General features: G+C 48.5%; 1 long non-coding RNA gene across 1 annotated transcript; it reads right to left on the bottom strand.

Moving 5' to 3' along the window:
- Positions 1–7,186: 7,186 nt before the first annotated feature.
- On the bottom strand, positions 7,187–16,737 carry LOC133259741 (uncharacterized). The gene is made up of 5 exons (XR_009740503.1): positions 16,646–16,737; positions 12,138–12,442; positions 10,718–10,796; positions 9,886–10,018; positions 7,187–8,556 (listed from the first exon to the last, which is right to left on the bottom strand). It is a non-coding gene; the product is annotated as an uncharacterized LOC133259741 (long non-coding RNA).
- Between the last annotated feature and the right edge of the window lie 111 nt (positions 16,738–16,848).

Raw genomic sequence — 16,848 nt, 5'->3', positions numbered from 1 at the left:
TTGATGGTCCAGTTCCTGGGCTCATGCTCTTAACCACTGTGCTCTAGGAGGCAGCCAAGAAGGAATACACTGTGGGTTGTTGGAGGAAATACCAAGAGACTCCGTTAAAAGCTCTCCATTGATGATTCTACACTGACTGGGAATTTCTCATGTGGGAAACATGATGGGATCTCCAAGACTTAAGCCTGGACAAAGGCCGGCAGTGAGTGTTGGGAGCTATGATGGAGGTGAGGCAATTACTCTGTGACGTGCCCAGGGCACAGGCCTGGGGAGATGGCCTCATCCTGGGTCTGTAGAGACGGCTTATCCAGAGGCTTAGGGCATGACTCACCACGTGAGCAAACGTGAACAAGGTCTTTGCTTACGTCATCATCCAAATCCACTCATCTGTGAGCTATCATCTGCGTAAGGCGTCCTTGCCCTGGCAAACTCCTGTGTCTCTACAGTACCCCACAAGGGCCAGGTATACATGAGGTGTTCAATAAATGCTCAGTGAATGGGGGCTACTTTTTTCCATCCTAAAGCAGACATGAATTTAGGGACACACCCATCCACCCACTGCCCACAACCCGTCTCTCCCCACACTTCACACACAGGTGTCTAACTGTTTTCACAAACCCAAATATGATGAAAGCCCTTCCATGCCCATAAATTTTCCCTGGATCTTCATTGTCCCAGGAAAAATTCCAAAGTCTAAAAAGGAGTCCTCTAGGATATCAATACTTGGCACAGTTTCAGAGACTAGCTATGGGGTTCCCTCTATCTTTCCCTTGACTAATTTTACAGGGTCCTGATAAAGTAAAGGAAATTGACCAAGGATGCAGTGGGCCAGTGGTGGAGACAGGCCTGGAAACCCAGTCACCTAATGCCCAGTCCAGTGGTCTGACCTCTGTGAGTACTGCAAGGCACAAACATGTAACTCCAAGGTCACAGAGAGCAGCTTTTTGTATGAAGGCAGCTGAATCCCTCCCTCCTGCATCATGGTAACCATTTCCATACAGTTCATCCCTCTTTGGCCTCTGATCCCTGGGCTAGATAATTAATCAGGCTTTTGAATAATTAAACATTTTAAAAAAATGCCTTTGTAACTGTTTAAATTGCTCCAGTAATTACTGCCTTATCAAGAGACTGCTGCTGCAGACTGGAATCCTTCTCCAACAGATGTGAAGTATTTTCATTTGAGGCTTTGGGATTCAAAAAAAAAAAAAAAAAAAAGTTGAGGAAGGCGCGTTTGTTATGTTAGCTAGTCCCTTTGAACATGAATAGTGTCAACTCTTGACTCCACGATCTCCACAGAACCACCCCGTCTCATTCTTAGAGTGAGATCTCCTAACGAGATGCAGTGTATCTCCTTTGCTGTCACAGCCTGCTATCAAGTATGATCATTCATTAAAATACTGGATTGATTCATTTAATCCAATTCTGCACATGGGCCTTTCTGAGCCTGGCTTCCGAATTCAACATTCACTTTTCAATAAGAAAATTCTTTTTTTTAAAAAAAAAAACAACTATGTATTCATTTGGCTGTGCGGTGTCTTAGTTGGGGCATGTGGGATCCAGTTTCCTGATCAGGGATCAAACTGGGGCCCCATGCACTGGGAGCATGGAGTCGTAGCCACTGGACTACCACAGAAGTCTGTGAATAAGTAACCTCTTGTGGGAGCAAAGTGAATGATGATGTTTGCTTTTATTAAGTTACTACCTGGCCTTTCCTGACCCAGCCAACACCTGGTGCTGAGCCCTAAGATGAAACATTCTGTCCCCACCACTTCTTCGTCATACCTCTTAATGGGTTTGTTTTTTTTTAAAACCCAGATCCAGGGTACTCAGGACTGACAACTGCATCCTGGATTTAGGATGCTGTGCAGAAACATGGTGGATGATCCCAGGAAATACAACATGGTAGAAGGACCACCTTCCCAACCAAGGCCCCTTAAATTGATTAAAGACAGGACTAACCACAACACCTGGGGAGGAAATAAGAAGGCAGGTGTAGTCAGGGGGGTGATGTTCATGGGATCTTGTAAGGGAGACATTATTTTATATTGGTTAAGACCACATGCCCTGGTGTTCACTTTAGTTACAACTTCCCCTGGACACATCTGCCATGGTTCAGGCTTCCATGCGCTTCCACATCCCTGGGCTTCCAGTATCTTTGTTCCTCTATCCTAAGGCTAGGAGTAGCTTCTCGCTCTGGTGTATTTCTCAGTTAAACTTCCCGTCCCTTTCTGGGATCTCAGTTACCTCATCACGTTTATAGACAATTTCCAGAATTAAATTTCTTCTGCTGTGAGTACTTTAAGCAGTTTCTGTTTCCCTGATTGGATCTCAACTGATCAACCACTAAGACAAACAGTAAGTCAACACGTGCCCTCTTGGGCTTACATGCGTTTGAGATGGGTCACTTACAACCTAGAGAGTCTGGACTTACGTGGGCGTCAATGGAAAAAAAGTAGCTAGCAGCTGCCAAGCGCTTACTCTGTCTCTACAAGGCACTGTGTTCAGTGCTTTGGTTTCATTACAGAATCCAAGAAGTAGGGACCATGATGTCTGTTTTGTAGATGAGGAAGTGGAGATATGATCAATTTAAGCAATGTCATCTCCATCAGGTTTATTTTCTTCTCAGGGAAATTCACTCAGAGCCAGCTGCTCCTTTCAATAAGGAAGAGATTCCCTGCAGGTACGTCAAGGCTCAGGGGTGGCAAGACAAGCAAGGAGGTGAGAAATGACAAAAGGCAGTTTCTATGCGCTGTTTCGCGATGCGGTCTAGAAGCGGAACCTGCTTCTCCGGTCAGGAAGGTGAGGTGTCAAGAGAGGGCCACGTGAACCAGCCACAGGCATCTCTGGTAACTGATTCAAGTCAAGTTCTTGCTGCTAATTGCACACACATTTTGCTAAAGGTAGTAAATAGGAATCACTCACGTGTCCTTAGAGACCGCGGCACCATTCAGTATTCATGGCAAATATGTCACTGAGCTTCATAAGAGAATCATTTTAAAACAAAGCTTGGTCAGCTGTTTAATAATTTACTGATGGTGACAGCAGGGAGAATATCTAATAACCAGTGAGATTGGCTTTCAAATAGAAAATAAATTCATGTTAGAAGTTACAGGAGGAGAAAAAGGAGGAGGGGGGGAAATGTAGTTAGCAGTAAGGAAATATTTAACATTTGTCTATTCTTGATGTTTTGGAAACCTATCAGAGAAGAGAAACCTGATTATTGAGAGATTGCACAATTCCATACATTTATATTTTAAAACATCCATGGGTCTTTAATGTTCTTCCCTTGGGAAACAAGAATTAGTTTGTTCTCTGAAAGCAGAAGCCCTGACCCCCAGCCAAGCCCTGGGGAGCTTTGTTAATCTGGGGGCTTTTGGGGGGGCTATACAGTCTTTGTTATCATATCTCAGTTTTCCTGAGGTAGGTAGTGCCTGAGAAATTTGGGGAGCATAAGGCTTAAAGAAATAAACTCAACCTAAACTATAATGCCACATTCTCCTGCTCTGGGGAGAGCCTTGCCCAGAACTTATTACAGGGCATCTAACTTCTGGGTAAGCTGAACTTATTTATTTTTGTTTACCAGCAAAGCCCTATTGAAATGTCTGTAAAATGAAAAGGGTTTTGAGATGGTTAGGCTTGGAGTTCTCTGCTCATTCCATTATTTTTTGTCCATGGTTGGGAGATATGATAACAGTGATTTTGAAAGGAAATGCTGAGAAGAAACCTAAAGCCAGTAGGTGTCCTGAATCACTGAATTCCTTGTGCTTCTGTTTCCTCACCTGTTAATGGGAAATAATAAGAAAATTGTAGGGTGGATGCACGTAAGGTTTTTAGCTGTGGTCCTGGCTCACAGTAAATGCAAGTTTAAGCATTTCAGGAGGGCAGAAGCCAAACCAAAGTGAACAGTCCCCCAGATTATTGATCTTTAAGCTTCAGTGGCAGACAGTGATGAACAGTGTTTCTGAGTAAAGGAGCCTCCCAGCTCCCCCTGCCTTTCAGCCCGCTCCCCAGGGCGCAGGGCACACTCTGTCCTCCAACCAATCCCTAAATTTGCCACGCCAGAGACAGGTTTCCAGATAAGACAGATGATTTCTGTGTTTCCAGATGGTATTTTCTGCGGTTTTACATTCTGAGATCGTACCCTCCATTCTTCACGTCGTTTCAACAAACTCACCCTCGTTCAGCCTTGAGTTATTAGCATTTATTTTAGCTGGTAGAAATAATGATTTATCAACATTTTATCTGACATGATAATGGCTTAAATAAGCGTGCACAGTCTGGCCTGGGCACCCATGGGACAATCTCGATGCACTTGGGAGGGCTCTGCCCCCATCCTGCTAGGTTCCAGGCATGAGGAAGGAGATTCTGGGGACTGAAGTGTGTGGCTAACACTTTGGGTGAAATGTTTTTCTCTGTAGTACAGTACAGTAAAATAATATTTCTCAGACAGACTGTTTCCGAAACTGAAGGAACTCGTCTTTATTCCACTGGGTTGCCTGTGGAGTATCTGACTGGCTGAAAAAGCTTTGGTACAGAGAAGGGGCAACGGTTGTGTAAAAATCACAGGGTCTGTGGTGGGGGATTGGATAGAACATCTGATGGAGAGGGGGGCTTCCCAGGTGGCTCAGAGGAAAAGAACCCGCCTGCCAATGTAGGAGACATGGGTTTGATCCCTGGATTGGGAAGATCCCCTGGAGAAGGAAATAGCAACCCACTCCAGTATTCTTGCCTGGGAAATCCCTTAAACAGAAGAGACTGGTGGGCTACAGCCCATGTGGTTGCAAAGAATCGGACACGACTTGGTGACTAAGCAGCAGCAGCAGCAGACCCTGGGTAAGTGGTCAGGTTTGTAAACCACTTATTAAAAGCATTCATGAATATTTCATTTCATAGGTGAGGTGAATAGATGTTACTTGACTGCCCAAGATCCTTTGGAGAAAACTTTCTTTTCCCACTCCATCTGATCCTCAGGGGGCTGTCAGTTATGGTGACTGGCCCCAGTATGGAGGGGTGGTCATTTGTCCACTGACAGGCTGGTCAGTTCTAGTGCTGCCCTCCCTACCACTTCCCAGGCCAAATGAATTATTTCAGGAAATGGAATGTGCCCCAATCCAGCCAATCAGTGTCTTTGCTAGAGTTTGGCAGGGGTGGTGGAGAAGGTCTCATTTTTTATTTTACGAAGACTGGTAAGTCATGAGAACTATACATGAAGCTGTCATTGTCCAGTTTCTCTGACTACCCCCAAACTGAGATATGGATGGGGAAGGAGGAGAGAGAGAATGGCATTTGAGTACCTGGATCCAGCTTTGCCTGAAGGTGCCCATGAATTGCTCAGCTAAATAGGCCACTGGATTCCTCTTTTCACTTAAGCTTGTTTGAGCTAGATGTCTGTCATTTGTAAGAAAAAGAATCCTGCCCAAAGCACATCGTGTATACATGTTCCAGGCTCAGTGTTCATCCTGTAGGTACAGAGACGCAATGCTGATGTCCGCATGTTGCTGACCTGGCCTCAGCGCACTGAGAGTTGTCCCTGGAGGCTCTTAGCTTCCCTTGTTCCTGATGCCACATCAACTATTCACCGACTTACATATGCCTGAGAGTCACTAGTGTCCAAGTTAAAAAGTCAAATACCTGAGCCTCAGTCTCTAGGGATTCGGATTTAGTTCCATGCAAAATTAACGAATTAATTGACAAGCCCCTGATGCTGGGAAAGACTGAAGGCAAAAGGTGAAGAGGGCGGCAGAGATGAGACAGTTGGATAGCATTACCGACTGCAATTCAATGGACATGAACTTGAGCAAACTTCAGGAGACAGTGAGGGGCAGGGAGGCCTGGTGTGCTGCAGTCCTTGGGGTCACAAAGAGTTGGATATGACTTAGCAACTGAACAACAAAATTAACCAACACCCTGAGTGGTTCTGGAATAGATGTGTCCTGTGGACCCATGTTGGGAAATGGACTGTACACTTGCCCACCACGCCTTCCCTAGGAACATCTCTCCTTATGTGCAGGGGGTCCCTGAGGTCGCCAAGGGGTGGGGCATCTTTATAAAGGTGTATTTAAGGGCATAGCCCCCTCCCACCTCCACCACCAATTCTCAGATGATTCATATGCACACACCCAGCAGGAGACTATGAATGGGGAATTTTTTGCAGTGGTTCTTAGTGGGAATATTAGGTAGATTAGAACAATACTGTTACCAGAAATGAAAGAGTTAGCCGCTCAGTCATGTCTGATTCTTTGCAATCCCGTGCGTGAACTGTACCCCGCCAGGCTCCTCTGTCCATGGAATTCTCCATGCAAGAATACTGGAGCAGGTTTCCATTCCCTTCTCCAGGGGATCTTCCTGACCCAGGGATCAAACCCAGGTCTCCTGCATTGCAGGCAGAATCTTTAGTGTCTGAGTCACAGGGAAGGTAGATTGACCAGGACTGTTAACTGGGTCCTCTCCAAATCACACGATGGCTGTGTGAGGGTGGGATCCTAGGTAATTCTAATATGTAACAGGGTTGAGAACCACTGCAGCAGAAACCCAGGCCTGGCTGCCTTGTGAGAGCCCAGAAACAATTGAGCTCTCACTCCAAAGGCTCTGTTGCCCACCTAAATTTGATCTATGGAGCATTCAAAGGCTGGCCTGAGTGTGCAGAATTTTGTTACCATCAAGAACACAGATTTTATCTGTGGGTGGGAGGTCCACTGATACTTCTCAAAATACAATAATAAAGTAACAAGTCAATGAAAAGAAAATGCCAAATCCATATAATCATAAAAAGTAATAGACATAAGTAAATAAATAGTGAGAAAGTTATCTAGGTAAACATTATGAAACTATATTAAGAATCAGGAATTCTGGTGAAGCCAGTTCTGTAAACCTGAGGTCTCAAGGAAGTTTTTGGAATTTCTTTAAAAAAAAAAAAAAACACTGCTGCTATTGTTTAATCACTAAGTTGTGAATGACTCTTTGCCACCCCATGGACTGTAGCCCGCCAGGCTCCTCTGTCCATGGGATTTCCCAGGGAAGAATACTGGAGTGGGTTGCCATTTCCTTCTCCAGGGGATCTTCCACACCCAAGGACTGAACCCAAGTCTTCTGCTTGGCAGGCAGATTCTTTATCACTGAGCTGCCTAGGAAGCCCCTCTTAAAAAAAAAATAATAAAAAAAAAGAGGCATTTGCTTTTAGCCATCATGAAGCTGGCCAGACCGCAGACATCAGATGTTAAAGTCCTCCCAGCACTTGACCCTACCCTGAAGTCCCTTAATAGGATTTGAGGGGCTTCTCTTCTGGTCCAGTGGCTGAGACTCCTTGTTCCCAATGCAGGGGGACTGGGTTTGATCCCTGGTCGGGGAACTAGATCCCACATGCTGCAACTAAGATAGAAGACCCTGAGTGCCACAACTAAGACCTGGTGTGGTCAAATAAATAAAAACAAATACACATTTAAAAAATATGATTTTATTCCGCTCCCACCACCCCACCCCCATCCCCCAAAGAGGCTTTATTTCTGTATCATTTGTTTCATACTTCTCGATCCCGTTTTCTCCTCAAAGGTCCAGTGTCCACCATTCCTGAGGCTCAGGCCCCACTTGGAGCAGGCTTGGCACTGGGGGCAGGCAGGCTTCTGAAGCCTCCAGGCCTTCTCTCCTGGTTCTGCTCCACAGAAGGAGCACCTGCAGAGTTGCCTTCTCCATGAGGGTGGCTGCCTCTGCAGTGTCAGGACTGTGTCCACATCCTCATATCCTCAACGCCAAGCCCCCAGGCACATCCAGAAAGCATTCAATATATGTTGATGAGGGCCAAATTTGCCTAGCGGGGCCAAATAGATCAGGATGAAGTGTCTCCACACACGAGGTTCAGTGCTCCTTCTGTCAAGACCTGTGGGGAGGTCAACTCACCAGAGCAAGGCTCCCGGGTGCTCAGAGTGAGATGCGTCAGGTGACATTTCCAATGGTCCCTGATCCTGGGATCCCCCAGGAGCTCTTTTTGATAACTCAGAATCCTCACTCAGCCCAGAACTGATGAACCCCAAACTTCAGAGCCTGGCAATGTTCCCTTTGTATCAGACTGCACTGAGGAGTCTCATGGGAGATCCTGGGAGAGAAACTCTGTCCAAGCCAACACACGAGCAGCGGTGGCCACGCTGTAATCAGACTGCTGTTAGCGCCCGGCCCAGGTGGTCCTGTGGACATGGAACGGCTGGACACTTCTTCATTCCGTCCACCTCAGTCCAGCCCCTGGGTCCTCCCAAAGCTGAGTGTTGAGGATTTGGATGCCTGCTGCTGCTGCTAAGTCGCTTCAGTCGTGTCTGACTCTGTGCGACCCCATAGATGGCAGCCCACCAGGCTCCCCCGTCCCTGGGATTCTCCAGGCAAGAACACTGGAGTGGGTTGCCATTTCCTTCTCCAATGCATGAAAGTGAAAAGTGAAAGTGAAGTCACTCAGTCGTGTCCGACTCTTAGCGACCCCATGGACTGCAGTCTACCAGGCTCCTCGGTCCATGGGATTTTCCAGGCAAGAGTACTGGAGTGGGGTGCCTTTGCCTTGTCTGATTTGGATGCCTAGGTAAGGATAAAGCGGGATGAGGATTTTGAATTTGGCATTGCAGAGACAGAGGAGGCAGTGGAGAGTCACCCACTGTGGCTTGGAGTAAAGAGTTTGTGTAAATAATGTCAGAGGAGAGAAGGAGCCTTTTGGGCACGTCCTAGCCTATGGGAATGAGCAAACTCCTCTGCATCTCTGAGTGTTTGCCTAGCAGTTCCTGCCACGCAAATGCCCTTCTTTCTTCCTCGACCTGGCGAGGAGGACTCTGTGTGGGGGAGTTTAAGGTGAATTAGGGAGGGGACAGGCTTAGAAAGGCTGGCTAGGCTCAGTCATTTGGGGACTTTTTGGCCATATTAAGGATTTAGACTTTATTCTTTTTTTTTTAATCTATGAGGAAACATTATTTTTTAAATTGGAGGATAATTGTGTTACACTGTTGTACTGGTTTCTGCTGTATGAGAATATACATATCCCCTCTCTTGAGCCTCCCTCCCATCCCCCCACACTCTACCATCCCACCCCCTAGGGCATCCCAGAGCGCCAGGCTGGGCTCCCTGTGTTATAGAGCAGTTTCCCGCAAGCTATTTTGCATGTGGTAGCGTATACATGTCCTTATTCTGAGGGCAGTGGGGCAGCCGTGAAGGGCTTTAAGCTGGCGAGTGACAGGATTGTGGGCTGAAGGTCTTCTCCATCAAGCGCTCGGGCTGCTGTGCGTGGGGTGGGGTTGGGAGGGATGAGACAGGAGGCAGAACAGGGCTGAGGTCTGAGCTCAGCTCGATGCAGGGGGATTCAGAGAAGCAACAGGTTCAGCCCGCCTCAAACAGGTGAGTCCATCTCTTACCTGGGACCCTCCTGAATCTGAGAGTCCAGAGTCAGGGACCAGGAGAGGAGCTGAGAGCCTTGGGGAACCCCAGTGCTCTGAAATGCCCGTGTCCAACCACAGGGCCCCAGGCTACCACGGAGACCGTGGCTTTTGTCCTGCTTCATCAGAGAAGCACTTTGCTGGAAGCAAGAAGTGAAGGCTGGGGCCATGCCTCAATCACGTTGGATGTCCACTGATTACGTCCATGACCCTAACACCCCCCTGTCCCTGGTGTGCTGTGTGACCTCTCCCTGGGGCTGACTCTGGGTGCCTGTGGATGGGGATCACCTTACCTTGGCATCCCGGTTGCTCAGCCTGGGGCTGCGCACGTGATGGAGACACAAGCAACCATGGTGGGTGCTTGGCACACGTCGCTTAGTTGTGTGTGTGTGTCTGTGAGTTTCCATGAAAAGAAACAGCTGTCTGGCAGAACCCACTTAGGCAAAGCAAGATGCCCCCTAGCATCCCAGGCACTGAGACCTACCTGCCAATGGTCTGGACCATGTGCCGGTGGTTTGGCCCAAGGATGAGGCAGCTGGTGCTCCAGGCTGTGTTGGCATCCAGGTGTCTATGATATTGGCATGGCGTCAAGGCTGGAGTGGTTTGTGAGTCTAAGACTTGGAAGTAGCAGAGGAAGGAAAAGAAGAGACCTCTAGGTGTCCTACCATCCATAAAAGCACTTAATTCTTACTCAACTCAGTCTGGGGGAATAACGACCCCAGTGGGAGAAAGATCTGCAGAGGAAGAGTGACTAGTTCATGGTCACCATGGTGGTAAAGGGAGGTATAAGGAATTTGAGCAGGTGCAAGGCTTCACCCGGAGGGCCTTTTAATTTTTATATTGGAGTATAGTTGATTTACAGTGTGTGAGTTTCAGGTGTGCAGCAAAGTCATTCAGTTATACATATATTTACCCTTTTCCAGGTTCTTTTCTCATAAAGGTTATTGCAGAATACTGGGTGGAGTTCCTTGAGCTATACAGTAGGTCCCTGTTGATTATCTATTTTATATATAGCAGTATATATATGTTAATCCCAAACTAGAGGAGTGTTACTGAAATAAAGCATGTTCTAGAAGAGGAAACAGATGTTGGCGGTGGAGGTGGCATCTGAAAATCATAAAAGAAGACGCCCAGGAAGGATGCAAAGCACAAGTGCCCCATCTTTTTGGCACCAGGGGCTGGTCTTGTGGAAGACAGTTTTTCCACAGACCGGGGTGGGAATGGTTTCGGGGTGATTCAAGCGCATTTACTGTGAACTTTATTATTATTACATCAGTTTCTGGGGACCCCTGATGTAAGGGATTGAGAAGGCTTACCGAGAGCACACCAACATCCAGTGAAAGCCACTTGGAAGTGTGTCCAGGCTTTCTGTCTGTCCCAAGAGAGAAGCTGACTCTGGAGGGGAGAAAGGCACAGGGTGGTAGCATCGATCCAGCACAAGAGAAATCTTTCCAACCACAAAGGCCTAAACCTCAAAGTGATTCCTTTGTAGAGTTTTGCTTTTGGACACAGAAATGTTATTGGATAATGCATGTTTTTACAGAACAAAACAGTTAGATCATCAGCTTATGCTTGAAGTATACGTATGGTTTCTAAGTTGCATTTGAGTTATTTAGATTTGCATATTTCAACAGAAAGCATTAACACATATTAATATTCCTGCTGTAAAAACATTATTTAAGCCAGAACTATTGGCTCTGAAAGAGTCTGTGGTGTGTGCAGAACCACTCTGCTAATAGAAAGGTTAACTTGTATTTTTGAATTATTGATGATTGCTTGTTACTAATTTTTTTTTCTCAGAAAGGAGGAAATTATTAATGAAGAGATCATTGCCAATGTGTCTGACATCTATTAATGGTTTCATCTTGCAACCAGATTAAAAGAGACAGCTGGTCCATGAATTTGTGCGTGGAGACAGCTCCAAATGCGCTGACAAGTCTGTGGGAGGGCGGGGCCGCCAGGCACGGGGCCTGGGCATTGGCACAGGTGGCTGGTGAGAGGTCCCCTCCCGGCTGGCATGGCCTGGTCCAAGGGCCGTCAAAGGCTTTGCTGCAGAGGGACCAGGCAGCGGATGGGCCATCACTCTCCTGACATCTTTTCAACTCTTCTGTTGCCCTGGGAGCCCACTGACACCTTTCTCTGCCAGTCACTTACTGGCATTTTCTCCATGGCTGTTTTAGATCTGTGATTTTCAACATGAGCTTGCATCTTCTAAACATGCTCACCTGGGAGCATCACCGGGGAGACTGGTGAAAACACATTCTTGGGCCCCACCTCTAGCATTTCTAATTCAGTAGGTATAGGGTAGGGCCCAAGAATTTGCATTCCTAACACATTCCCAGGTGATACTGATGCTGCCAGTCCAAGGACCACATTTTGAGAACCAGTTTTTACCAATGATTGTCAGCTTGCACTGTGACACTGCTCTGGAGAAGGGGCTGGCAACTTCTGTAAAGGGCAAGGACAGTAAATGTTTTCAGTGAAAGGGGCCAAATAATCTCTGTCACAGTTACTCAATTCTGCCTCTGCAGTGTCGAGAGCAGCCAAGGGCAATTGTAAACAAATATGCAGGACTGTGTTTCAATAAAACTTTATTTATAAAAACAGGAGGTGGGCTAGATTCTGGCTTATGTGAATAATGTTTTTATGGCAGAAATATTAATAAACACTAGTGCTGCTGTTACTGAACCAAATTTGGGTCTGCTTTCCCACGTGCAGGCAAGCCAATCTACTTACACTGGGTTCTGGTGAAGGAAAGTGCAGTGTTTACTGCAGGGAACCAAGTAAGGAGTTAGTGTTTTAAAGGGCAGCTAGTGTTTTAAAGGCCCGAACTCCCTGAAGGCTCTCAGGGGAAGGTTTTTAAAGACAGGATAAGGGAGGGGGATTCTGGGGTGTGTGATCAGCTCGTGGACATCCTTCTGATCAGTTGTCAATGTCATCAGGAGTCAATGTCATCAACCTTCTGGTTCCGACCCGACTGGGGCTACGTGCTTGTGGGCGGCACAGAGTTAACTTCTTCCTCCTGGTGGGGGTTTCAGTCTCTGCAAAACAGCGGAAAGGACATGGCTCAGAATATTATCTATAGCCCCCTAGGAGGGACTAAAAGTCCTTGGATTTGTTTAACGGCTAAACTATTATTATTTTGTACTGCTTGACTATTTTCCCTTCTTTCTGTATTTTCTCACCTCTCTGAGTAAATGTACTCTTTGGACCTTAGGGAAGCCCAGGAGGCCACAGTTTTTCCACAGACAAGAGGCAGGCAGAGGACCTAGATCAGGGGCTCTTCTGGGAAGTCCCCATAGGATCCTGCTTGGCTACACTTTCTGTCAAGACATGCAAATGTAAATAACTCAAATGCAACTAAAAAACTGTAAGTATTTTTCAGGTGGAACCTCACGACCCAACCATTCTGTTCTACAAAAACATGCATTATCCAATAATACCGCTGCACCCCAAAGCAGGACTTTACAAAGGACCTGACAGGTGGCAGTGTTGCTGAGTTCAAGCTTGTAATGTTTGCTGCAGGACAGGCCAAAAACTCCAGAGACAAGTTGCTGGAGTAAGGAACAGCAACTTTATTTAGAAAGCCAGCAAGACGGAGAAGATGGTAGCATCCCAAAGAACCCTCAGTTAGAATTCAGGCTTCTTTTATACTAAAAGTGGAGGGGGTCAACGAAAACATTTCTGGTTCTGGGCAGACTCCTGAGGGAGTGTGCTAATTTCTTCTTTCCTGCATCCACTCACAGGTGGTCCTAAACAAAGGTATTTTAGCGTAACACTCATCTGGGAGGCAGGTTTCCCAGAAATGGGCCATTATGTATAATTTAAGCTTATAGGCAACATCCCTTTAGTAGTAACTCGTAATAGAATACAAAGATTCTTCCCTATTACAGTAGTTTGCTGACCTCTGCTTGAGAGCAGCACTGTCTAATAGAACTTTCTGCTAAAAGCAACCATAGGCAGTACACAAATGAATAATAAGCATGGCTGTGTTCCAATAAAACTTTATTTAAAAAAGAAAAAAGGCAGGCAGTGGGCCAGGTTTGGCCCATCGGCTGTAGTTTGAGCAGTGCTAATAGATTTTTCTGTGTTAATGAAAATCGTCTATATCTGTGCTGTCCAATATGGCAGCCACTAACCACATAAAGCCCCTGAGCACTTGAAATGTGGTTAGTGTGACTAAAGACTCAATTTCTAAATTCTGTATTTAAATGGCTAGAGGTACCCTGCACAACAGCAAGGAGAGAGAAGGCGCCAGTGGAGGGCCGCTCCTCAGCTGCCTCCCTACATAGGGTGAAGCCTCTTTGAGTTTCCTTGTGGATAAGATGGAGATAAAACAGCTACATCACCAGGCTTTCCCCATGGGTAAGTAAGGCATCCTGGCCCAAGGTGTCTTCTCCCTGGTCCTCTGATCCCCACTGTAGGGCTGACCATCACTGGGGGCAGAGGGAAGGGCTGGGGAGATGGAGGTCACCTCCGGATCTTCACCTCTCTTCTCCGTGTCTGGTCTTTACCACTAGACTGCAAGCTCCAGGAAGGCAAAGACCAAGTCTCCTGCTCAAGCTGCACACCCACAGCCCAGCCATGGCACATGGCAGTCAGCCAACTCCCTTGTTGAAAGAATATGTGCTTCAGGCTGCCCCTCAAACCATGCTTGGGCTGAGGGAGCTGCAGCTAAAGTGTCTGAACATTCCTGTCTTGGTGCCCCCAGAGCTGAAAGGGAAGTCACTGTGTAGACAGGGACACCAGGGCTGAGAGAGGGCTTGCCCTCAGTCCCACGGGATTAAGGAGAAGGGGCCACCTTCTTGAGTGGAATTGAAAGGGGGTAGTGGGCCCTCTGAAGCCATCAAAAAGCTCACCCAGGCCCTGGCCTCCTTGCTTCAGCACTGACACTGAACCTGGCCCTGAGCCAGGAGTGAACATGTGGTCAAGATCCCCCACCTCCCCGGGCTGATGGGGGCAGATGGGAAAGCAGCCCTTCCTTTCTAATCAGCACTGAAGTTCCCGCAAAGGAGGGTGGGAGATGATGCTGTCACTTTCCATGAAGTCCCTCCTCTGAGAAGCCAGTCATCTGTGGCCCTGAGCCATCCCTCCCCTCAACTTCCCATCAGCCAGCATCCCTGTCTTAAGTGTCCAGGTGTCCTTTGAGAACTCAGGCTTGTGGAAAAGACCCAGGAGACAAACCACATCCCCACTGTGTAAAAAGCATCACCCCAGTGGCTGTCTCAGGGGGCCTTGGCAACTGGCCGTGGGCAGGAAGTGCCTCTCGGCTACAGAAGTCATTTAAGGAGCTATTCGGGGAGGTGACACAGGGAAGGGCCTTCCAGGCAGAGAGAACGGCAAGTGCAAAGGCACGGAGGTGGGACCAGAGTCAGAGTCTTACTGGGTGGTGGGTTTGGCTCCTGAAGAAATAGAGGGATCAGTTTCTAGGCAGAGGGTAGCAGGCAAAACACAGAGAGCCCTGGCTTCAACAGGGGCAGGCTCAGTCCAGTGACAAGGGCAGGTGATGGTCCTGCTCACCAGCTTGGTGACCTTGGGAGTGGAGCTTTTTAAAAAATATTTATTTGACTGTGCCAGGTCTTAGTTGCACCATGCAGGATCTAGGTCCCTGACCAGGGATTGAATCCAGGCCCCCTGCATTGGGAAAGCAGAGTCTGACCCACTGGACCATCAGGGAAGTCCCTGGAGTGGAGCTTTATTTTGGGGTCACGTGAACCCCACTCAGTGGGTTAGGGCAGCAATATAGCACCTTTAGACTGTGGATATGGGAGGGCTTGTGCTCTGAAGACACTATTGAGAAATGCATTTTGTGCTTTTCCAGAAAGTTTGAGAGAGGGCATGAAGAGGAGCCAAAGGGAGCCAGGACAAGTTATAAGAAATCAGAAGCTCCCTAGTGGCTTAGAAATTTCCTGCTTCCTGGGTCAGGCCTAGGATCAGCCATGTCCAGAGTCACAGGTCATGGGCCTGGGTCAGGCCTTGCTAACAACTCCTCTGCCTGAGACAAACCTTGGATGAGGGTTTGACGGACGCTGTAGCCAGCTGTTTAGCTCTGAGCAGATGGTATCTTCCCAACCCAGCTGTCCTGAAAGCCAGTCACCTCTGTGCCCCTAGAGACTAGCACAGCAGGGCACATGGTTTAGTGCCCTGTCGAAATCTGTAAAATTATAAAGAATCTCTGAGGCAGCTGGTCCACACCCGGGCCTCCGCCTAGACGAGCACTAGCTAGTCCACGAGGCTAGTCTAAGCCCTTCACAGTTTGAAGGTGGTGGGGGAGCCAGACAGGAGTGGGAGAACAGTGCAGTGTGGGAGGAGTTAATGGGTGTCCATTCAAGGCAAGTGTCCCACTGCATCTAGTGGGATCTGGGGTACAGGGGAGAGAGACTGTGTTCTCTGCCATAGCAACTCAATTCAGAGCCCCTGGCACACCTGACTTTTGTATTTCTCCCCAACAGTCTGTCCAATCCCATCCTTGGACTCCCAGCAAAGATGAGGCCGGGGATGGGGTGGGGGTTAGGGGACTGGTCAGGTTTACAGAGTGTGAATCCCTTGAGCTTTGCCCAGAGACCCTTCTTCTGGCTTTTATAGCCCAAGCCCTCAGCCAGAACCAAGGGGCACCTGGTCTCTTCCATGAGATCCCCTGATCCCAGGAGGGCAGAGTCGCTGCCTCTGGGCTGCAAGGGACAGCCCGGACTCTGATCAATGGTTTTAGGCTTTCAGCCTCAACCGGGTCTTTGTTCAGACCAGGAAGAAATAGGAAAAAGCTGCAGGGTTCTGGCTCAGGAAAAAGGGGAAGGGCGAAGGCAGTGAGAGGCTGGGATGCCTCACGGCCAGTCTTCGCCCGCCTCCCAAGTTGGGGGTAGCGACAAGAGGCAGGGGTGGGTGAATAAGAGGGGTGCCTAGGAGGCTGATGAGGTGGGTGGGGGACGACTGCGGTGCACCGATGCACCCAGAAGAGTGTGTGTGTGCGTGTGTGCGCGTTATCTATATGTGTGCCTGTGGGGCGGTGACGACTCTTACATGAAATTCTCATCTTAGGGCGTGCCGGAGACCCTCGCCAGTGGACACCTGCTCCTGTTTAGGGCAGAGCCCCCTCCCATCACCCCCATTCACCTGGCTCCCCGTCCCGAGTCCAGACGGCTGCCTCGGCCTTCCCCCACTCGCACCCGTACCCTACTCACCTGTTCGCCCACTCCGAGTTCAAACGGCAGCTCCCTCTCTCCCTCCCCTCCACCGCACCCCGATACCTGCGCCCCAGCCGGGCAGACGGTGGACGCGGTGGCTCGGCTCCGGGCGAAGAGGAGAGGACCCCGTGGGGCGCGTGGGTGCGGGGGCGCTGCGTGTAAGGCGCGTGACTGTGCGAGAGAGCGGCCCCGAGCCGGCCGGCCGGGCGAGTGCGCGGGGAGCCCGCGTGGGCTAGGCGCGGGCGTGTGCGAGGCGCGGGCGTGCG

The sequence above is a fragment of the Bos javanicus genome, chromosome 13, assembly GCF_032452875.1.
Source record: "Bos javanicus breed banteng chromosome 13, ARS-OSU_banteng_1.0, whole genome shotgun sequence".
Classification (NCBI taxonomy): Eukaryota; Metazoa; Chordata; class Mammalia; order Artiodactyla; family Bovidae; genus Bos; species Bos javanicus.
Note: the sequence above shows the minus strand (reverse complement) of the source record. Positions and strands in the feature narration are given on the sequence as shown.